Source organism: Equus asinus, chromosome 6, assembly GCF_041296235.1.
Source record: "Equus asinus isolate D_3611 breed Donkey chromosome 6, EquAss-T2T_v2, whole genome shotgun sequence".
Lineage (NCBI taxonomy): Eukaryota > Metazoa > Chordata > Mammalia > Perissodactyla > Equidae > Equus > Equus asinus.
Genome location: NC_091795.1, coordinates 55,495,471 through 55,511,640, shown reverse-complemented (window position 1 = coordinate 55,511,640; position 16,170 = coordinate 55,495,471). Strand labels below are relative to the sequence as shown.

General features: G+C 39.8%; 2 long non-coding RNA genes across 3 annotated transcripts in view; one reads left to right on the top strand and one right to left on the bottom strand.

Annotated features, from left to right (window-relative positions):
- The window catches only part of LOC106832303 (uncharacterized), a 387,667-nt gene that overhangs the window by 293,427 nt on the left and 78,070 nt on the right, over positions 1-16,170 (top strand). The window contains exon 4 of one of the 2 annotated variants that reach the window (XR_011504028.1): positions 13,303-13,455. This is a non-coding gene — a long non-coding RNA (uncharacterized lncRNA). Of the gene's footprint in view, positions 1-13,302; positions 13,456-16,170 lie in introns of those variants that run through there. The other variant, XR_011504029.1, reaches the window with a different exon arrangement.
- The window catches only part of LOC139045526 (uncharacterized), a 41,297-nt gene that overhangs the window by 4,837 nt on the left and 20,290 nt on the right, over positions 1-16,170 (bottom strand). Inside the window, exons 4-5 of the long non-coding RNA XR_011504030.1 lie at positions 15,965-16,144; positions 12,008-12,222 (exon numbers count right to left, since the gene is read on the bottom strand). This is a non-coding gene — a long non-coding RNA (uncharacterized lncRNA). The remainder of the gene's footprint in view (positions 1-12,007; positions 12,223-15,964; positions 16,145-16,170) is intronic.

Below are 16,170 nucleotides of genomic sequence, written 5' to 3'. Positions count from 1 at the left end.
TTGCCTCCAAATCCAAAGAGGCCCACTATGTATCGTGCCTCTTTTTTAGCTGTAGGAGGGGCCAGATGCAACAACTTATCTTTCACCTTAGAAGAGCTTTCTTGACATGCCCCATACCACTGGACCCCTAGAAATTTCACAGAGGTGGAAGGCTCCTGAATTTTTATCAATAAGCTTAGAGTAGTTGCTACTTCCTGCTCACTGGGCTCAATCACCATAATGTTATCAATGTAATGGATCAGGGTGACATCATGTGGAAGGGAAAGGTGACCAAAATCTCCGTGAACTAAATTATGACATAGGGCTAGACAGTTGATATACGCCTTAGGTAGACAGTGAAGATGTATTGCTGGCCCTACCAGCTGAAAGAAAATTGCTTCTGGTGATACTCATTGACAGAGAAGGAGAAAGAAGTATTTGCTAGATCAATAGCTGCATACCAGGTACCAGGGGATGTGTTAATTTCCTCGAGCAATGAAATTACATCTGATACAGCAGCTATAATTGGAGTCAGCACGTGGTTAAGCTTACAGTAATCCACTGTCATTCCTCAAGATCCATCTGTCTCCTGCAAAGGCCAAATAAGTGAGTTGAATGGGGATGTGGTGGGAATCACTGCTCTTGCTACTTTCAAGTCCTTCATGAAGGCACTAATCTCTGCAGTCCCACCAGGAGTGAGGCATTGCTTTTGGTTTACTATTTTCCTAGGTAGAGGCAGTTCTAGTGGCTTCCACGCAGTCTTTCCCACCATAATAGCCAATTATGGTCAGGGAACCAATATGGGAATTCTGCCAGCTGCTGAGTACATCTGTTCAAAGTATGCATTCTGGAAATGGGGAAATAAGCACAGGATAGGTCCCCACTGGGCCTACTATGAGACAGACCTGAGCTAAAACTCCATTGATCACCTGACCTCCATAAGCCCCTACTCTGACTGGAGGGCCTACAGTGACGTTTTGATTCTCCTGGAATTAGTGTTAGTTCAGAGCTAGTGTCCAGTAGTCCTCAAAAGGTCTGATTATTTCCTTTCCTCAATACACAGTTACCCTGGTAAAAGGCTTTGGGTATGGCTGGGAGAAAGATTAACAGTATAAATTTTTGGCAGAATACAGGGGCTCTTCCTCAAGGTTACCTAGCCTCTCCTTCATTCAAGGGGTTCTGGGTCTGTAAATTGGCTCAACTCTGGGAATTGATTGAGGGTCATGACTCTCTATTTTTATGTTTCAGGTTAGACTTTTGTTCACGTGACCTAGAACTTTTCTGCTTATACAGATAAGTAAGAATTTGTAGGCTTCCTATCTATTTCATTTCTAGGAAGATCATGATTAAGTAGCCAACACCATAGGTCTGCAAGAGTCAGACTATCCTGAATGCCGCTTTGACTCTGCTGTCCCTTATGGTAATCATGCTCACTTTGCCTCTTGTGGTTGAGTGCTGCCAATTGGCCCCCGCCACCTGGGGATCCAATTACTCCCATCACATTTAGGTTTCCCAATTCAGTGACTGCAGTTCCCACAGTTAGGTCTGGCCTACAGATAAGAGTGATCACAGAGTTCTTCAAGGATCCTGCATGAGTTTATTTCTCATAGTCATGTTGAAAAGTATTTCTCTGGATACTCCCAGGGTGGATGAGCAGGTCTTAAATGACAAATCCACTCTAACATTCCAATCTCCCTAAGTCTTTGAATCCCTTCCTCTACGTTAAGCCAAAACTTGCTTACTGTGGACCACCTTTTGGTCCATGCTTTGGCCAACCAACCAAACAGACTGTTAGAGCCCCTTCTACCTCTCCACGCTGCACAATAAATGCAGAATCTCTACTCAGTGAGCCCATATCAGTAAATTCAGCCTGATTCAACTTTATATTCGTTCCACCATTGTCCCTCACTCTTACTATTCATTCCCACACATATTCCCTGAATTTTGTCTGTATGAGTTAGAAAACTCAAGAAGGTCTTTTGGAGTGTAGCATGCCTCCTCATGGGTCACACTTTGTATTTCAACTTTAGGACCTTCTGGTACTTGTATCTAGTTATAGATCTAGAAGCAAAGTTATAGATCTTAGGTGAGGAGTAGGTCCTAAAGAGACCCAGAATTGTCTTGCATGGAAATTGCCTCAGTGGAGACCGTTACAGATTCCTTAGGCAGTATAGGGTTAATTGCCTCAGATGGGGGTGGGAGGTAGGGTGGAGAGGCCACTCCCATTGGCAAAGAAGACTCTTTAGAATTTAGGGGCTCGAGGTTCTCAGCTTCATCAGGGTCTTCCCACACGTCCCCACTTCAACTTTCAGGATCCTATTCCAATCAATCCAATCCAAGAGTTGGGTATATTGGTCTAGAGCTCAGGGAATAGTCAAGGCTAGAGATATGAATTTCTGATTCATTAGCATATAGATAGTTTTTAAAGATCTGGGACTCGATACCAAAACTCCCTATCCCCTCAGGAGAGACCATAGATAGAGAAAAGGCCTGAGGATGTAATTAGGAAGGTTTCTAAACTTTCATATTCAGGTATGCACTATTGCCCTGGAAAGAAAAATTAAAATAATGATTTCTAGTACAAACAACTCATTTATTCAAACAGTTACTAAGAGCCCACTATGTGCCAGGAAATCTTCTAGGTGCTAGGGATACCACAGTGAACACTACACAGTCCCAGCCCTCAAGGCACCTACATTCTGGTGAGGAAGATGGATGATAAAAAAACCAAACAAACACGTACACAACACAATGCCAAGTAGTGATAGGTACTATGAGGAAAAATAAAGCCAGGCAAGGGCATAGAGGGTGATAGATTGAGGGGCTATTTTCAATAGGATAGTTGGGGAAGGTGTTTCTGAAAAGGAGCAGAGACTTAAGTGAGAGAATTAGTTATATGAATGTCTGGAGAATGGAGCAGATTTGGGCATGGCAAACAGGGAAGAATGGAAGAAACTGGCTGAAAGGAAAGCTAGGGTCTGATTCTGTAGAGTCTTAGTGGGTGGGAAGAGAGGGAGAGAGAGAGTTTTCAGAGAATGGGGGAGGCAGAAGGAGAGGAGAGGGAAAAAGATATAGAAAAGCCTGGTGGGCTTGGGCTTTTACAGATGGCAAAGGTTAGAGAATTGAGATTGAGAGGCTCCAGAACAACTGTGGGGGCATTAAGAATAAGAGAGGAGATTCCTAGAAGTATTGCTGAAGTTTATGAATTGTTTTTCCTTTAATAATCCTTGTCAGATATGACTAGAAGTGGGGATTATTTTTTACAATTACTTGTGGTCATTGGCCTGTGTTTCTTATGATCTAACAACTCTATTGGAACTAGGCCATATGGTGCATATTTGGGTTATATTTAAATTTAATAATCATTAAATTTATGTCTCATATTACCTGCAGGAATTACTATTTAGAGATCCTGCATAGTAGCCTTTTCTCCCTTTGGGGAACATATTCAGCTGAGACTACGAAAATATACATAGTATATACTATATTGTAATTAACTTAAATTGTTTATTAAATTTATTTTACAAGTAGACACAAAAGTTATATTATTGCCTGTACACAATAATGTTCATTCCATGTTAAAGTATATCTATTTCAGGACTGTTGCTCCTCTGAAAACTCTTGATTTCACACAGACTATTATAAATTGGGTTTTAGCACGCTCCCTTCACTGGTATGTAAGCCCCATTAGGTTGGCGACTTTGCTCACTGCTGTATCACAAGTGCATAGAATGGCAGCAGGCACATAATAGGTGCTCAATGAATGTTTGATTAATGAATTAGGAAGTGCAGTAAAATGAACTTGCTTGTCCCTTCAACTAAAAAATACTGAAAATACAAATGAATTTAGGCCAGTTGAAAGTAGAATTTAACCAACATGTTATCTTTTATAGTAATTGCTTTATAGCATTTTTTTCTTATAACATTTATTTTAGTGGTAATAGTAGGAAATAATCTCTATTCAAATAACAATACTTATTTAAACTCCATAAACTAAGTTAAAAAAAAGATAAGCAAAGATAGCAAAGAAAGGAAAAAAGATAGCAAAGAAAAAAAGTCTACTCATTTTTCTTCCAATTTATAAAACTGATCAGCAACTTTAATGCTGTTTTATTTAGCAAGGAAGATACAAGCGTATTATAGGCATAAACTTGAAACTAGATTAACTTCTCTGGTATCTGTGATAAATTAGTAAGAGTGGTAGGCTAATGATAGGTGTTTTAGCATCTTGGGACCACCTCTCTTAGAAACATTTCTCTTAAGCTTATTTTATTCTATAACTATAATCACATCACAGTAAAACTGATGCTTGTTTAGATGCTGAAGGCAATGCATTAGGAACTGATGGTGACTGATTCTTATCCAATCAGTTCCTGATGCAGTATCTGCGACATCAAAAACACTGTAATAATTTATATTAAGTATAATTTATTTCCAAATGAAGCAACTTTGTTCACTTTTGTTCCTACATATGAAATTTGCAATTAAGTAACTCAACATGTCATGTAATAAATCAATCCGAAGTCACACTAATGAATAATTTCCCCAATTTATCAAGAGAGACATTGTAAATATAATATGTGTAAGACTCAATTATTGTAATCATTTATTTCATGGTAAACTAGTATGGATAAAAGTATTTTTTAGAAAGGATATTTTACAAATAGCTTTCCTTAAGCCTATTTTTTTGGTTTGTGTGTGTGTGTGTGTGTGTGAGGAAGATTGGCCCTGAGCTAACATCTCTTGCCAATTCTCCTCTTTTTGCTTGAGGAAAATTGTTGCTGAGCTAACATCTGTGCCAGTATTCCCCTATTTCATAGGGGATGCTGCCACAGCGTGGCCCAATGAGCCATGCTAGGACTGTGCCTGGGATCTGAACCTGCAAACCCAGGGCTACTGAAGCGGAGCATGCGAACTCAACCACCATGCCACTGGGCCAGCCCCTTATTCCTGTTTTTTGATGATAATTTTAAAAATATTAAAATCCTAAGGTAGATTTGAATGAGACAATCTGATGGTCATTTAATTTCAGATTCAGATTAACTGATTAGGATAAACTTCATGTTTATCCTACATTTTCAAGACAAGTTTATCATGTCTTTTTAACCGCACTAGAATTTCAGCTCACTGAAATGATAAGGTTAGAATTAGAGTTAGTAGATATAGGAGGCACATGACACCAAGAAGAATTAGTGGCCAACCACACAATCCCAAGAATGTTCCTGGTTTTCTACCTTATTGATCATTTTGCAGGTCAGCTTTGGATTAATTAGGAAATTGTAATTAATCCTCTAGAATACTCCCAAATATAGAATGAATGAAAGGCTTTTGTATTAGAAAATCCACCCTTCTGTTCAATGGAACTTCTGTTTTCCATAGGCTATTTTGGATATAAAGGCTGGGAAATAACTGGGTAGGGAATTTGGAAGTGGAATAGAATTGGAGTTGAGAGGTGGAGATCACAGAATGGAGACTGGAAAGTCCACTGATTGGTATCTGTCTGTCTTCATTTATCTGGATCTCAAGTAGGCCTGAGAGTTAAAGTTTTACCAGATTTTTTATTTTACAGATGCTAAAATTTTAGAATACATTAAAGTAGTCCAGGGACATAATTTCCAGCTTATTGTCTCTCTTTCTAGAGTTCTTATCTATGATCAAGTGTGTTATCTCAATTGTTTAGATATTCTATTAAAGTTTATATGCTTTTCAGAGAGTAATTCAGTAAAGCCAGAGGACTTGTAAGCAGAATGGTATTGGGGACCCTAAAGACCTCTGTTAGAGGAGGAACCCCAGGAGAAGTACCTGAAAAGTCAGCCACCATGATATTCCCCTACAGCTTTCATGGTCTCTGTAGGTATAGTTTTTGTTTTTGCAGCTAGATTTGACAGATTAGGAAACTGAGTTAACAACTCTAGCAGTGGCTGGAAAATTAGTTGGTGATGTGTCATTTTGTGAGGTGGGAAGAATGTGATAAGGAAATAAAAGTGGGTGAAGAACAGGGTTCTTCCCTCAAGATTTGATTATTGCAGATATGCTCTGTGGGATTTTCTCTAAGTAGTGTCATTTACCAAAAGTAACAGGAAAGGAGCCCAACTTCCCCCATGTCATGACTCTAAGCTTCTATTGACTATTTGGAGTGCCTAATATAAGAATTCAACAAGTTTTTTGGAAAACCTGAGGACTGGGATATGGTGGTTGGGATGGTTAGATATGGCAATATCATCTTTCATTACAAACTGCTGCAGGGAATCAGGTGGGGAAAGAGGGATTCACGGAGATGAATGAAAGGACCTATATAGGCCAGTGGTTATCGAACTTGAGCATGTAGGAGAATTAGCCAGAGCGCTTGTGAAAATACTGATTGCTGGGACACACACTCAGAGTTTCTGGTTTAGTAGATCTGGAATGGGGCTCAAGAACTGGCTTTTATTATTATATTTTTTTGGTGAGGAAGATTGACCCTAAGCTAACATCTATTGCCAATCTTCCTCTTTTTGCTTGAGGACAGTTGTCACTGAGCTAATATCTGTGCCAATCTTCCTCTATTTTTTATGTGGGCTGCTGCCACAGCATGGCCTGATGAGTCGTGTGTAGGTCTGTGCCTGGGATCTGAACCGGCAAACCCTGGGTTGCCGAAGCAGAGCATGCAAACTTAACCACTGCACCACCGGGCCAGCCCCAAGAATTGGCATTTTTAATAAGTTCACTGGTGATGTAGTCCAGGGAGATAATTTGAGAACCACTGCTCTAGCCTGGTCTTAGACTATGTGGCCTATTGGAAACAGGTGATCTTAAACAGGACTGTGATAAGTAAGTGTGATGATTTAAAAGGAAAAAGGCCAGAATGAAGCACCTAGAGAAGTGCACGTCCAGTAATTAATTATTGGAGTTCAGGAATGTTGCTTGTTAGACATCATTATATTACTAGAGATCTTTTAGGAGTACATTTGCAACTTCCCATTTTCATTTCCTTTCACCCCAGAAAAATCATAGAATAGAAACTCTGCCATTCTCTGTATTACTTGAGTCTGGAAATATGGCTAGTATGTCTGTAGACAGTACAAAATGGTAGTAAGGGAAGACAACTCAGATAGGCCACCATAAAACAGGAGAATCCTAAAATCCAGGTCACAATTTTGAGCAATCTTTAGAGTATTATATAGGCTAAAGGCATCTTCCAGTAATTGAAGGATCTGTAATAGAACTAAAAAGCAGAAGGTCACCCTTTCCAGAGTATTTCCCAGAGATTTTTCTAGAGAGATTCTTCTGGTATGTCCATTCCAGGTGACAAGACTGTCAGTCAACCAGGGTGCAGCCTTATCTGTTCCTAGAATTGATTAAACTCCTCCCTTCTCCCAAGATTTTCACCATTCTGCTCACACAACTCCTACTCATTCTTCAACTCTCTACCTCACTTTCAGTCTAGATGAGGTCTCCCTATCCTTTGCTCATAGCAGTTAACCACCTGTAATCACAATGGAGATATTTACATGATTAATTTACTGACCAACTCCTCCTCTAGATTGAGGGCAAGGATGGCTTGTTCATTGCTATATTCCCAGTACAGAGCCTGGTACCTCATTGGCATTAAGTACTTGTTGGATGGAAAATGAAAAGCAGCTCTATTTTATGGGGAGCAGAACTTAAAGCTAGGGTTTCTTCTTGGTAAAGCATGTTGGCTGAGCTTAGCACCTTCCCCATCCTTACCCACTCCAGGCCACCATGTTCATTGCTAGTGGAGTGTGGGGTGCTGGTGCAGCAGGTTTTGAGAATATGAATTAAATAATGTCATAACCCCCAAAGGAGAGTGTGGTTATTTAGAAGTTTGGGCTTTGAGGATTACTCAGAGGAATTGGCAATATTGGCACAAATTGTGTACCTAGCCAGGTTGCCAATATGAGGGGTTCTAGCTGATACAAGATTGTCTGTAATCAGGAAAGGTTTATTTAATCAGGCTCTACCTTAATGGAAGACAGCTGTGGCTTGGGTAAGACGGTCTGCTTTAGAGTTTGGAGACCTTGCAATGATCATTGAAAATATAAGTCATTTTTGTTTTATTAGTTTTGTTGTTTTGGTTTCGATTTTTGCTCTTTTTTTGGAGTGGGGTTTTGAAAAGGAAGACAAAGATTGACTTTCTGGGCATTCAAAAACTATTCATCCTGCAGTGGTACAGCATGGGGGAGGGTCACAGAAAATTCTAATCTGTATGTCTACGGAAGACAGACACTATGAGCCTGGAGCCATTTCACAGCTTTTATGGGGGTGCTGCTAGGATGTCCCCAGCTGCTTTGACTCTCAGTGACTTCACAGGCCTTCTTGGTCATAGATGGAACTTTTACTGGCCTGATTTGAGCCTGCTCATATTCCTTACCACATCTATTCAGATGCAGAGGACAATAAAGTCCTTCAAAGGCAGAAGGGTGCCATCCGGCTAGCTTCTTCTCAATAACGGAGTAAAACCTGCTTTCAAGTTGGGGCTTCCCCGCAGCACAAGGCTCCCTACAACAACTGAAGTGCCAGGTCAGCCTCCTGAGCCAGCTGAGCCCCCAGCACCAGCCTTAGACAGGGCTGGAAATCTTACTTGACTTTTTAGTCCAGGAGAAATGTTGATTTCTAGCACTAAGGAGGCACAGTTTAGAGTTGTCTGTGGGAATGAGCTCAGGAGGGGAACTTTTCTCAGTTGGGAAACTGACAGGTAGTATGGAAAGCCAGGAAATCAATGGAGAAATCATTTGACCTCTGGACTTCTGCCACTCTGGTAGGCACCTGGGCTGGGTGATGGTGGGGCACCCAGGGGCTGGAAGTCTATACCTGGAGAGGAAGTCAGGATGCTTAGAGAACACTCACAGTACAAGCTTTGGGCACCACAGGTTGTTTTGCAGTATGTGCTAGGACACCTGATCAGGGCAGAATCAGGCAGCATCTAAAGAGACAATCTTGGGATGCTCTTTGCATGGGACCCCAAATACCTAAGGGATGTGGGAGGCACATGGTCACTGTGGCTCCTGAGGGCAAAGCCAACTCCAGGCCTAGAGGTGAGATCTGGCATGAGCAATGCTCAGAGCCTCAGTGAGTTGGGATCTATGGTCAAACAGGAACACATAGGCTGACAGATGAAGGGAACATGGCCACCTGTATTGAGCAGAAATAGACTTCAAGCTTACTGTAACAGCTTACAATCACAGATTAAGTACACATCTAAGATGCAGACCTACAGACTGGCAATAGGCTCTGCCTGCCTGCTCTTGGAGAGAGGCTGGCAGATTCCACTTTGACTTACATAGTCTTCATGGTGTAGGTGGAGGAGGAGTAACAAGTGCCACTCTGTAGATGCTGGTGATTGAGGTGAGGACTTAGTTCCTAGGAGCCCTAACAAGATCTCAGATAGGGAGCAAGAGAGAGCCTCACTACTAAAAGGCTGTTGTACTCCATCTTCAGTTAGGACTGGCATAAACAAACCCCATCTAACAATAGAGTTTTGAATGTTTCATTGACAGAGATGCCAAATCCATCCCTTATTTTGATGCTTATTACCACCAAGATACAATTCTGGAATTTTTAAGTTTAAAAAAAAAAAAGAGGGTCAGATTCTATATGGTTGAAAAGATAGGTGACTTTTTTCTAAAAACAGCAACACAACTAATTAGTTGCCAAAAGGAGTTGAGGCTCCTGATTCCTGAGCCAGTTTTCTTTTTGTTCTCTCATACTAGCTCTCCTCTTGGTAGGAACCTGCTTATCCTGTGGTCTACACTCCTAAAGTTTAATTGCAAGGAAGTTGTTTGGAACCCATGATAGGTATTTCTTTTTAGAGAGAGTTTATAAATGATTAGGTTCTCAGAAAATCCTATTCGATCTATGTTACCTATAAACAAGCCATGCCACTTCTCTAATTAAAACTTGCCACTTGCTTCTTAAGCCATTCTCATTAAAACCCCAAATCCTTATCATGGTCCACCCAGCTACCCTCGAACCCCATTTCCTACTAGTTTTTCTCTCAGTGCACTCCATCCATAGCCTTCTTGTTGGGCTCAAATACAATGATTCTCACCTCTGGCTGCACATTAGAATCCCCTAGTGGCTCTTTGATGCCAGGCCCCACCCCAAGGCATTCTGATTTAACTCGTCTGTGGTGGAGCCCTTGACACTGGCATTTCTAAAAGCTCCCCTGGTGCCTTTGTAGTAGAGGGTAGTACGAACATTTACAGACAGCAACAATATACTTACTGCGTGTACAAGCATGGCAACAAGCGCAGTTCCTGACACATAGTATGTACTCAACTATTTTAAAAATATTTCTTACCCTCTTGAATTACATTCATTTTCTTCCCTTTTGAAACAAGAATTTTCTTTCCTTTTTGAAAATTTGTCACCAAGAATTGGAATTGGGAATTTTTTAATGTTTGAAAAAAATGGTTATTTCAACTAGCAGGAAGATATTGATGACATTTGGAGAGTTTCTGCAGCTTTAAAGGGCCCTAATGAGCCCTGAAGATTAATATGAAGCCCTCTTCTTACCAGAGGTGTTATTTTCTGGTTTGGTTCCATATTTTTACTGTTATTCTGGGAATAACTAATCTTCAAAATGACCTCGTACTACCCAACATCAATTTCTGGCAAGAAAACTGAATAGGTCATACTATACTAATCTGCCTCAGTAGCAGAAATATCCATAATTTAATCAGGCAGACACAGGCTTCTCTTCCCGAGGATACCCAAGGAGCTATGTGCCAGTCAAAACCTTTGAAATAGCATCTTTAATAATTTTTCTTGTTAAAGTTAGTCTTATATTTAATTACAAATTTGCTCCATCTAATTTGTTTTGTATTGCTGGGTGAATGAGGAAGATAACTGGTCCTGATTTTTTCACCCTGCAGTAATACCTTACATTTATTTTCATTCTTTTTGCAGAATATGGATTTCTGCCCGTTTCCAGGGGTCACCAAGAATTGGAGTTGGGTCCAGCTCAAAAGTCTTGTGGCAACCTTAGCCTGAGCCACAGTTGATACTAAATTTCAATATTAATTAAGACAGTTGAAGGGGAAACATTCATAGAGGAATGAGGAAGGGCAATTCAATGTGATAATCTGGGCAGCAAAGTTTGAGAGGGCCTGGCAGGAGATTCTCCTCTTTTGAACTGCTTGGAATTTGACAGAGTAGCATTCCCATATAGAGTGGGAGGAGCTTTCAGAAGGAAAACATTTTAGGTTCAGCTTCTAACACCCAAACTCCCTTGGTTGCAATTTAAAAAAAGCACAAAAACAAACCAAGTAGCATTGAAGGAGTACTATAAATAGTATGTGAATCTAATAATGGCAAATTAATTCCCAAGGCTGGTTGCCTTTCCATTATGACAGGACTTGAGAAAAAGATTTTCATATGATTAAAAGAGGTTGAGAAAGAAACAGTAACTATACAGCTTTTTTTTTCTTGGTCATGAAATAGAAATTTGATACTCTAATTTTGGAGCCATGCAAGTCTTTTGGTCCTTGAGGGCAAGGAAATTGCTCTGTTTAGCATAATCCCAGAGACCACTGTGGGGATTTATGAACATCTCACAGTTGCCAGCTGAGATTAAACCAACTCACAGCCATCCAGGTTAGATCTGCAAGAAGAATCTTGTGAGCAGAGGCATATGGGTGCATGGCTTCTTTCACTGAGTGCATCAGCTGAAGACCTGGCATTGAAATCTTGTCTCCTCCTTTTTTCTTGATGAGACATTATCAAGCTACTCTTCTTGCTGAATGGGAACCTTATTTTCACACATTTCTGGCATACACAGCATTTCATATAATGTCATAAAAGTACAATCTTTGCATTTAGAAAGGATTTGTTCTACTTAATCCTTACGTAATGTGAAACACCATTAAGTAGGAGTATAGGTAAATGTAAAACCAATCATCTGAAAACCATTTTAAAACGAGCTTTGTAAAGAATTTGGGACTACCAAAGCCAAACATCCTAAAATATTTATTTATCTCAAGAAAACCAGCAATTATATAAGTGAAAAAAGTAACGACCGTGTACTCACCAAAGGGGCAGGTGTGATAACGGAGGTCCAGGTCTCTATCTTTTTTAGATGGTAGTTTCTGTGTCCTTCCCTTTGCCCATGCTGCTTTCTTATAGCTACATGGGATTGGGCCATGAGCCTTAGCCCCTTCAGTCCACTGGGAGGCAGCAATCAGTGGCAGGAATCAAGAAAGGTGGGAGGAGGAGACGCCTGCGCCTGCAGAGGTTCTCCACCATCTGCTGAGGAGATTCTCAACTTCAGTGAGCATAAGCAGCACCAGGGGAGCTTGTTACAAATGTAGATTCCCCAGGACGAAAGTCCAGATTTGGATTCAGCAGGTCTGGGTTAGGGGCTGGGATTTACACTTTGGCGGGGATTTCCCCTGCCTTTCTCTCTAGCATCATTTCATACTACATTTCTTTCCCTACACTGTAGGCTCCAGCTATAACAAACTGCGTGAAGTTCCAAGAATCCAATGAGCTGTGTTATGCCTTGTCCATATGTGGAATGGTTTCTGCTTCCTCTCTCCCTCCTCCAATACACCCACATGCGCACAGGCCATACACACCTTGTGTGACTGACACACGTGCTGAATCTAAGACCCATATCAGACACTGCTTTCTCTCTTCAGTCTCCCTTCTCTGCCATCCTGTTCGACTTTTACTCTTCCTATTTTGGCACCCATTATACACAATGGTGTTTTCTTGCTTACATGTTGTCTCCATCAGTAGACTGTGAACTTTTAAATGTAGGGACTGTGCTTATTCATCTTTATATTCCCAGCCATACAATTCTCAGTATAGCATCTAATACTTAGTAAGTACTCAATAAAATTTGTTGAACTAAATCAAATGTTCGTTGAAGCAAAGAATTATCGATTCCAGCTCATAACTTGCCCTTAAATAACTGAGACTTGACAAAATTAGAATAGTGATAATTTGCTGTTAGAAAATGGCTTTTCATGGAAAAAAATCAGGTAGTTATAAAGTTACAAAACAAGTGAGAAAGCACAAGTGAATCAAATCTTGTTTTTCATATGAATTCCTAAGTAAAAGAATACTCTTTGAAAAATAAAAATGTCTGCTTATTGGAATTTAACATTTAAAATATAGTTCTAAGTTTATGTTCTGGAGTCAAATTGCTCAGAATAAAAAATAAATAGAGGATTTTATCCTAATAAAAAACCATTGGCTTGTCATTTCTCCTGTCTTTCCTCTCAAGGCATTAGGATGAATGACACAACTGCAAAGCAACATGCGTGATGGTTCATTTTTTCTTTTCTCTTAACCTTAGGTTTGGTTTTCCTTTCTCCCTAGGTTTAACACTGAAAAGTGACTGTAAAGAGATAGCAAGAATAAAGATGTAGTTCTTCTTCCCTCTACTGGAAAACATAGAAAAAGAAGATCATAAATGGAAACACTATACATGGATGAGGAAGATGAGATAGCTGCAGATGAACCTGAAATAGGGTATGTCATGCCCACAACTGTAGTGGGGAGGGCTCTGAAGGGAAAGCACAGACACACACATTGCTGCCTTGCCTACCTTACCAGGTTGCCTTTGTTGGACATTTAAAAAGAAAAAGGATGAAACTAGTATAGGGTAGTTTTGGTAACCAAGCTATGCCAATGTGGTTAAATAGTCAATGGGCCAGATAAACTAAAAAAGTAGTAACAGAATAAAGTATCAAGGAGTAAGCCTTTTCTAACACTATCTATACATCTTATTCAAAGATTTTAGGGAGATTACCAAAGGAAGGAGGCCTCTAAATCCATAGTAGATGTTTCTACAGGCATCTTTTGAGGCATTGCAATTTACGCATTTGTGATCTTAGTTCTACTGGAGACTTTCTATAGATTTGTACTTGGATGTAACAAAAAAATTCCTGTCAGGTCATTGAATCTGTTCAAATAGTGACAGTTTTAATATTTCCTTGAAGACTAGTGTCATTTATTCAAAACTGGAATTATTTAGATATCTTCTGAAAACTTAGAAGGTTTATCCTTCCTGCTGCAAGCTTGACTGTGGAACAGAGCACAAGGTGTTGGGAAGCTTGTGAGCTTTGGAGCGAGGTAGACATGGGTGTGATTCCTGGTTCTACCAGTTACTGGCTGTGGGCTTTAAGGCAAATTATTTTGTTTCTTGGAGTCTCAGTTTCTGTGTTGTTAATACTTGTGTCTGATATTGTTAAGAACTAAATGTGATAATATTTGAGAAAATGTCTACCTAGTACAGAATCTGATACTCAATAAACTCTACTTTTATTTTAATTTACCATGTGCTATGATTAACTAAATTACTTTTTCTATTTTTTTTCAAATTTCCAACCTCTAGGTTTTAAAAAAAGGTACCCAAATTCCACTCTGTTTTTCATGCTTGTATCTTCTTTGTTATCCTCCTCCTTTCTAGAAGTTTTTCATATCTGCTTTTTGTACCTTTCTTAAGCTACTCATTTATTATTGATGTACCAGAGTGTACTAGGGTGTAGGTCAAGAGGTGTATCTATTTCTACAGTCAGGGGCTTCTGAGTTTACATGATGTTTATGGTTTCTCAAAACCCCATGGTATCTAGAGTTGATATAAGCATATTTATAATGCAGTTTTGTCTTCTTTATGAATATGAGCACTCCATCATTTGAGACATGTTTAGAAATCTAGTCCTCCCTCAGCCTTCAAGTCTAAATTCTGAAACATCTCAGGTCTTTGGGCACTCAAACTCACACTGGTACTGAAGTAGTACTAATTTGGTCACATTTGGGTGTCTTTTGCAATACTCCTTTTGGAAATTAACTCAAAACAAAGGCAGCAAATCGATAAAAACCAACTGAAAAAGTGCTGGTGGATGAGAGGACTTATAAGAACTGTTCCAACATGACTTGCTTCTGTATCCCAATTTCCTAGCAGTTGTGATGACCACCTGAAGGTTCCCCAAACAAATTTCCTCTCTTTGCTTTCTGGGTAGGAGTCACTCTGCAAGCAATAACCTTTTTCAGGTCTGCTTCCTTTTACCTTACCTTCTTGTTCTTTCTGGGATTGGGACTCTGAATCCCCCAAGGTTTGAAAGATTGCCAAACATTATTTATTATTTTTGTAGCCTTGTAGGCATTCAGAAAATGTTTGGCTTCATATTGGTTTCAATAAAATAGTTGGCTGGAGTTACAAATAAGCATTTTGGTTGGAATTTTGCTAAATACCAGTTTGAAGCTGAATTTTGGTAAAGCTGCTCGGAATACATCTATCCTTGTCAATGGATTTGTTTGTTTATTAAGTGCATACTTTCTGGATTTTTGTGGGAAGAGAAGGTCAGACAGAGGAGCATAAGGATTAGAAGTGATTACGAATAGAGAAAAGGATTCATGGAGAATGGTGTCCAGAGATAAGGCGTTACAAGAAGGGAGTCTGAGTCATACTGTGCATAAGTGGGTGTCCAGCCCAAGGCAAAAGCCAGAACTGCCATTGAGCTGAGCTTCCCATTGGCATGTTTTCCACATTCTGAATGGTGGAGACATTCTTGAATAGGTAGTCACAGAGCAGAAGTGTAATTGATATAAAGGATGGTTCTCATAAAAAAGGCTTTATCCTTCTCTAGTTCAGGCTTCTACAAAGCCTTAAAAAGAAGCCAGCTCTACTTCAAGGGACACAGTGCATCCCCTGTAACTGGAGCCAAGTAGATGAATAAATAACCTCTTCATGGAAAGCCATTAGCAGGTTGGATAAGGATACTAACATGAGTAATTGGAGAGAAATAAATGAAGTGGTTGCTATTAGAACAGTCATTAAGGGTTGCCTATGTATAATTGGATTGTAACCCTTAAGACTTGGCATATGCCACCTTCGCTTTCTTAAAAAAGAAACAGTATTTTGAAGGTCCTCTTTCAGAAGACAAGAGACATAGCAATAACTAGTTTCAGTGACATGAGGCATTGATCATGGCTCAATGGAGTTATAGTTGTAGTGGCTGAATCAGCTTAAACCTACCATCTTTTGTAGAGTACACCAGAAGTAGAACAAGAAGGGAATTTTATCCTGGAAATTTTTAGGAGAGAGTGTCTAGAATCCCAGACCTCTGAAGATTCTTGCAAGAGAGAATAAACTTCAGTCTGTAAGTTTGTCACAGTTTTCTATGATGATACTTGGTTTGGGGTGATGGAGGAGATGCTAAAGGCAACAAACAGAGAAGAGTG